Source organism: Haemaphysalis longicornis, unplaced genomic scaffold (genome assembly GCF_048455015.1).
Source record: "Haemaphysalis longicornis isolate Haplotype H1 unplaced genomic scaffold, Haemaphysalis longicornis Haplotype H1 scaffold_9, whole genome shotgun sequence".
NCBI lineage: Eukaryota > Metazoa > Arthropoda > Arachnida > Ixodida > Ixodidae > Haemaphysalis > Haemaphysalis longicornis.
In genome coordinates, this window is record NW_027526460.1 from 135,879,829 (window position 1) to 135,886,364 (window position 6,536).

The following is a 6,536-nucleotide window of genomic DNA, read 5'->3' on the forward strand; positions in this document are numbered from 1 at the left end:
ATCATCCGCGAAGACTCGAATCTGAACACCAGGGTTAACTACATCTACAATGTCATTGATATACAATAGAACGCGAGATCAGCGTTCTCAAAGATTCATGTTACATTTATACTCCACGAGAAGCGCGGAGACGGGCTTATAGAGTATTCCACGTCCACTACTAAACTCTCCCAAGAACCATCGTCAGAATCTAGCATAAACGGAAATCAGAGGGCCTTATCAGATACCACACTCTTCCAACGAGCTCGTGTGTACGAGATTACGGCGCACGTTAAGGATCCCCAAGTGGTCAAAATTATTTCGGAGCCCTCCACAACGGCACGCCTCATCGCCTGCGTAGCGTCGGCGCGTTAAACCCTACAATCAATCAATGAATTATATGGCGGAGTGTTCCTACTTCTGAGCAAAATTTACGTGCAGCGTCGTAGCGATTATGGTGCAATAAGTGAAGACGCGTCGGGTGTGGGAAGGAGCCGGATTCTATGAGCCGTAGGGTAGTTTCTTGTTCCCTGGAAAGGTCAGGGTAAGGCGGGGGTAGGGTCCGTCTCTGAAGGCGGTAATGCTGGGTTATGTCCTTGAACGTGACAAGCGGGTGACTGTCCTCGTGCAGCCCCATAGCCTGGGGGGTAACCGGCTTCGCGAGCTTTGCGTCTGTGCTCCCCACTGAAGTCGTTAACGCACGTGAAATGGCGAGGAGAACAGAACATGGGAGATCGCGCCACAAGCGCTGGGGAGAGTGTTCTCGAAGGTAGGGCTGGTCGCTGCCGGGTGCTCCTCATGTGGCGCAAGCCCACGAGCAAGCCTGGCTGACGTGGGGTGCTCCTCACGAGGCCGCGCTCACGTGAGCTCGGTATTTTTTCCTGGAATATTTTTCTGGGCGGCGGAAATAAAAGCTGAAACAGCTCTGCTGTTTAGAAATTAGAACTACGCGTTTAAAACAATATTTTGACACAAAAATTCAAGGAAAGACCTAGCGCATGTGTGGATATGGTGGCAGTGTTTCAAGTTCGACCATAACAAACGGTTCCAGTGGATGGGGCGAGCAGGGGTTACGGGCGAAATAGGACTGCTTTAGTAAACCACCTCCGTGCTATTCCACGGGACGATCGATGGGGAGGAAAGGAGAGACATTTATATGGCCTAGACGGCACAACGAAATTTGCAGCGAAGTGAGCCGATGCACAGCCAATTTTTAAACCTTGGATACAATCTCGTGCGCCAAAGCTCCAGTTTTTTACTTGTTTTGTTATAAAAGGTATAAAATTATACAACTATCTCGGGGTGTTATTGCCGTAACTCTGAATGACATTTCTTTAGAAAAGAGTGCTAAAAGGGCATATCCCAAGAGAGGAAAGCAAATTACGCTTCAGTCAACGCTTAAGTTCGGCCCCTTTTCTCTTGGGGCTATTCAAGCCAACCACATTGGTTAAAATATAAAACGTTCATTGAAAAACCAGCGAGAACCGGCTACACAAGAGCAGAAGCAAATACAAGGACAGTCACTGGAACTTGCCCCTTCTGTTCGCGCTTCCTATGGTTTTTCCCTGAACATCATGAGCCGACAGATCAGAGTTCAACTTCTCTCAAATATAAAAAGCTTGGTTTGCACATTCGGTGGAATATTGCATCAGTCAGAACGTGAACTCGTACTGTAATAGGCAAAAGGAAGTTTATATTTTTGTGCCTCCCAACCTCCTTTGAAGACGCGTTCTCCTCTCGGGTTGTTTCCCGTCAACCCGTTGTTCTGCGTAATATTCATGTATGTTTCCACATTTGCCTGAAAAGAACGTGGCAGCAACTAACTAGTAGATAAAGGCACGTTCTCGTGTAGATAGCCCCCTCTAACAGTAGCTTTATTGTGCAGCACTTCCTTTCAACATGCTACAGGTCGTCGTGTTACAGTGGCGTCTAGGGCACTACGGGCTATGGGAGATGTAGTGGCTGACCAAAGAGCTTGCGCAGCCCATACCCAATCGAGTCTCATAATCTCAATCCACTATCCATAATGCGGTATCACCTGCGTATTCTGTGGCGGTGCCGCTGCAACTGTCTAGGTGAAGTGACAACACAAGAAAATACCAACGACTATACAAAATTGATCCTGCCCGCAGTTTCCGGTTAGTGCATGACCTAAGCAAGTAAAAGGAAGCCATCATACCTTGCTAATTACGCCCCAACATCGCCTTCACCAACGACTACCGGTACAAGAGAGGCCGAGTGAGGTGCACCCTCTTTTGGGACCTGCAGTGCTCGTGAGGACACCAATTACGGTGTGTGTGCAGTCGCTTCTCTACGCCACGACTCCCCACGGGTACTGGGTCCCCGTGCTGAGACACGTCTTGCACTTAGTGATGTCCTCGAACCGTGGCACTGGGATCTCGCTGCAACGCCGGCTAGAAGGTCCATGTTGCCTTTTCTCCGCGTAACTGGCTTGACAAAACTGTATGAATGCTTTTTGATACTCTAACTTCCGTGCTTTATTTAAATTGCCGTTCGTGCACCTTTTAGTGCTTGCGTGCGCTTTGTGTATGTACGTCAATGCTTGAATGTGGGCTAGTTAGTTGGAGCAAGGACAAATGGTAAAACGCAGTACCAGCAGTAGTCCTGCGCCTTTCTTTCTTTGCGTTTTGTGTCTAGCGCGCTGTTTTACCATGTTTTATTGATTTGTCGGCGCTTCCGTGTGGTGTTTGTGTGCTCACATCCTTCACCTACTTCCCCTGGCAAACAAGCGTATTGGGTAGCAAGCGAAGCTCAGGCGTGGCTGACTTCTGTATATCATTAAAGTTGTCTCTCACACCGTATCTGTGTCTTTACTTAATCAAATTTTACAACTTTCGTTGAGGATTCCTTATTGGGTTTCGGAGCGTGCATGACGTAGCAAGATTTGGTAGGTCTTACATTTATTTTTTATTTTCTTTAGATACTTTACACTTTGCGCTTTTTGCCTTTTGATGGCCTTGCGCCAGATTCATCAGATTCAGCAAGGCCACTGAGTACACAGCAGACAGCTATTATAACCGTGGGCGGCCAGCCTAAATGAAATGTTTTAAAGCAAAGCTTTCTACTTCTACCAGCCAACGCTTCCTTCGCGGCAGGCAGGACAATAAACTCCCAACGCGACGGAGGCGGCGGCGGGGGAAGGGGGGGGGGTTTGGCTGAGGGTTTCATTTACGGGGCACACTGTAGACGGCGCGGCACATTGACCCAGCGTTTCCCGCGCGGAGGTGGCTGCTCGTCGGCGGGCGCGTTGGCAGTGTGGCTTTGTCGCCTGCCTTAGCGACGGTTGTTTTGGCCCTGTTCTGGCGCAGCTTCGCGTCCATTGCGTGCTTCTTTTGCACGGCTTAACTTTTTCGATAGCACCTTCTGGGTAACCGGGACCCGACAGAATTAAGTGGTCGTACGGCAAAGATACGTTAACAATTGGTTTGAAGGGCGGGAAAACAAAATATAGAGACCACAGAAAGACATCTGGCCGCTAGATAAACGCTACCCTTTGCGCACTGCTTGCCACGAATGGGACTCCGTTTTTTAAATTTATGAATACCAATTCGGCTCTGTTTTAAGAGGTATTACAAAAGGCGGAAGGAGCAACTGGTCCTCATAAATAGCGATCGTAGAAGTTCCCTCAGCTTTCTCGCAATTCTCAAACGTACTAAACTAACTAGTTTAAATCGGATTAAATGGGAATCACTAAGCTCACATGCCGAATTGTTTCGGTGTCTACGCTTGTGTCGCGCCGTGGTGTAGCCCCGGGCTAGCACATCGGGACGGCTAGGTTGCACGGTCTCGCACTTCGAAAGGCGCTCCTCTCACGCTTCCTTTGTGACGACGCACAGCCGGGCTACGGCGGCGGCGTCCAGCACTTTAGTCCAGCCGTGGCCAACGCTGCTCCGTTCCGGACATCGCCTCTGCGAATTCCAAGTAACGGCTGGTAGAATCTCTCTTTTCACTGTTTGTAGAGTCACGTGTGTGTATTCAAGGGACGTCGCATGGGCAGTTGTTATGGGTGTCGTTTAAAGATTTGCTTTCCAACCAGCTTCACCGCGTGGATTGGAGACAATTTTGTTTTTGTTTTTTTACAAGTACGCATTTTGTAGTTAACTGGGTGCATTTACAGATGCCCTAAGATATCTTCGGCCTATTGATAAATCTGATTCCCTTTTCCTGACATCGTACTCATGCATATTTAATAAAACGTTTAAGCATTCCGCCCTAAAGACACTGCTGAACAAGCGGGGAGATTTTTTGAAATAAACCCCCTAAGAAAAGAAAACCGCAGGCAGGTAGTATGAACTGCTATCTTAACGGGCGGTCCTAGCCTATTTGTATTCCCTTTGTACGTTCCTATTTTTCTGTAGAAGCTCAAAATAGTTAAACGTATGAAAACTCCATCTTCGAACGAGTAAAAAGGCCAGACAACTGTTTTTGCTGCTATTAGCAACACGTTCGATTATGTAAAAGTTGTTTAACAGGGTTTCTCTTAACCGACTCCTAGCGGGGTCAGTCAGGATCTGGGGTAGAAGAACGCGTTTTACGGGCACCTCAATTCATGCCTAGCCCGTTAATATATATAATTCGACATTGCTTATGGAACGTACGCATTTTGATTTCAGTATTTTCTCCGAACGAGCCCGCAAATGGCCAGTCGCATTTTTGACTATACAGTCGAACAACGGATATATCGAACTCCAAGGGGATCGCGAAATAGTTCGATATATGAAAAATTCGATATAAAAAATATGGCTCTGAGACATCACCTATGGCGGACGATCACTTACCGATCGTCGCATTCAAGAATGACAACTAATTCCGCACTCACGACGCAACAGGACGCCTTATTTCCGTGAAAACAAAATCGCTTATCTTGTCTGCTTCTACGTCCTGGAAATGAAATTAAAGACGCTGGTCTCGATCTTCTCGAGGCTGCACAACTAGAAAATTCCGGCAGTACGCTGCGCCTTCGCACACCATGCACAACACGCACGCAAAAGAACAGTGCGCACGTACCACAAGAACTTTGAAGGTAACAATTCCAAGGCTCTCTTAACGGACTCCAACAAAGCGCTCTCGATGGTCATCCCGAGAGAAACAGTGATCTCCGAAAGGTGCGGGACAACTCGCCAAACAGCAGCAACAGCAGCAAAATGCAAAATAAGGAGGCCGCCAGCGCCTTCGTTCCCTCTTCCCTCTCCCGAGACGACATCGGGGGAAGACAGACCCAGAGAGAGAGAAAAAAAAAACCTTTTTCGGCAAGCCGGGGAACGTACGCAGCCGCAAAACAAAACAAAAAAAAAGGACGTGCGCAGCCGGGGCATCCTAGCGTCACTAATAAGCGTAGCTTATTTAGTGACGCTAGGGCATCCCTACCTGGCATTGTCACAATTTCCGAGCGTTCGGGCTTGTGTGCCTAGAGAGATTTAGCATACCAGGCTCCGTCCGCTAACGCTACGGCGGCCGGTAGCGGGGCCCGACTGGGCAAGCGCAAATTCGTTCCGATAGGGGGGATTAGTTCCGCAAGCCGTTATTCACCATGCCGCATTCCTCCACATCCTCCTCAACCTCAATTGTGGGTGCAGAGACCGCCGAAGAGCACCTTCCAGCTCGCGCGGCGTTCGATATACGCAATGTTGGGAAAAATACGGTTCGATATAAACGTACGAATTCCTATACTTTTACACAGAATTTCCAAGGGGATAATTTATGAGTTCGATATAGACAATAATTCGATATAGCCGTGTTCGATATATCCGTGTTCGACTGTACCCCTTAAAAATGAACACTTGTTACAGGTGATATCAATGCCTATCCTATATACAGCTCCAGGCACTAAAATACTGCTGTACCTCGAGTGTTCAAATTTTGAGTACATTCGCATTTTGCCTTAGGAGCTCAGAACTGGTCAATATTTATTTATCCATCTAAAATGCAAAATTCCTGGCAATTATATACAGGGATATAGCGAGCTAGCGATAAAGTAAGCTTCCCCGCCAACTTTATTTTGCCTACTTTTGTATAGGAAGTTATTCTTTGAGACAAACCTTGAAGTTACTTTGTGGTAACTTTGATGGCAGAGTTATATTTAATCATGCAGAGCGTACTGACATGTCACGTTTCGTGAAACAGTATTTACCTTGTGAACAACCCTTGCCTTTGATTTTTCCCAACGGCCTTATCACTTGAGGAGGTAAACCCACGCAGCCAAGGCATACTGAAATCTTACCATTCCTTCCACAGAAAGTTGAAAGAACAGCGAAAGTGAAAAGTGCGCCCAAACTTCACTACAAATGTGCACACTCCTTCGTCAAACCTTAAAAGACGCAAATCGCCAACTAAAAACGAAGCCGTGCGACGCTTTTTTGCACAGTAAGTGAACGCATCTACAAACGACCTAAATGTATAAGATACGTAGTTTATGACTCAAAAGTATACTATTGTACTCCTTTTTAATTATCTATGCTGTACTCTCTGATCTGGAAGCGTTGCTTGTTCGCGATCTTCAAATAAGCGCTTCGACTCAATAGAAGCACGGTTTCACT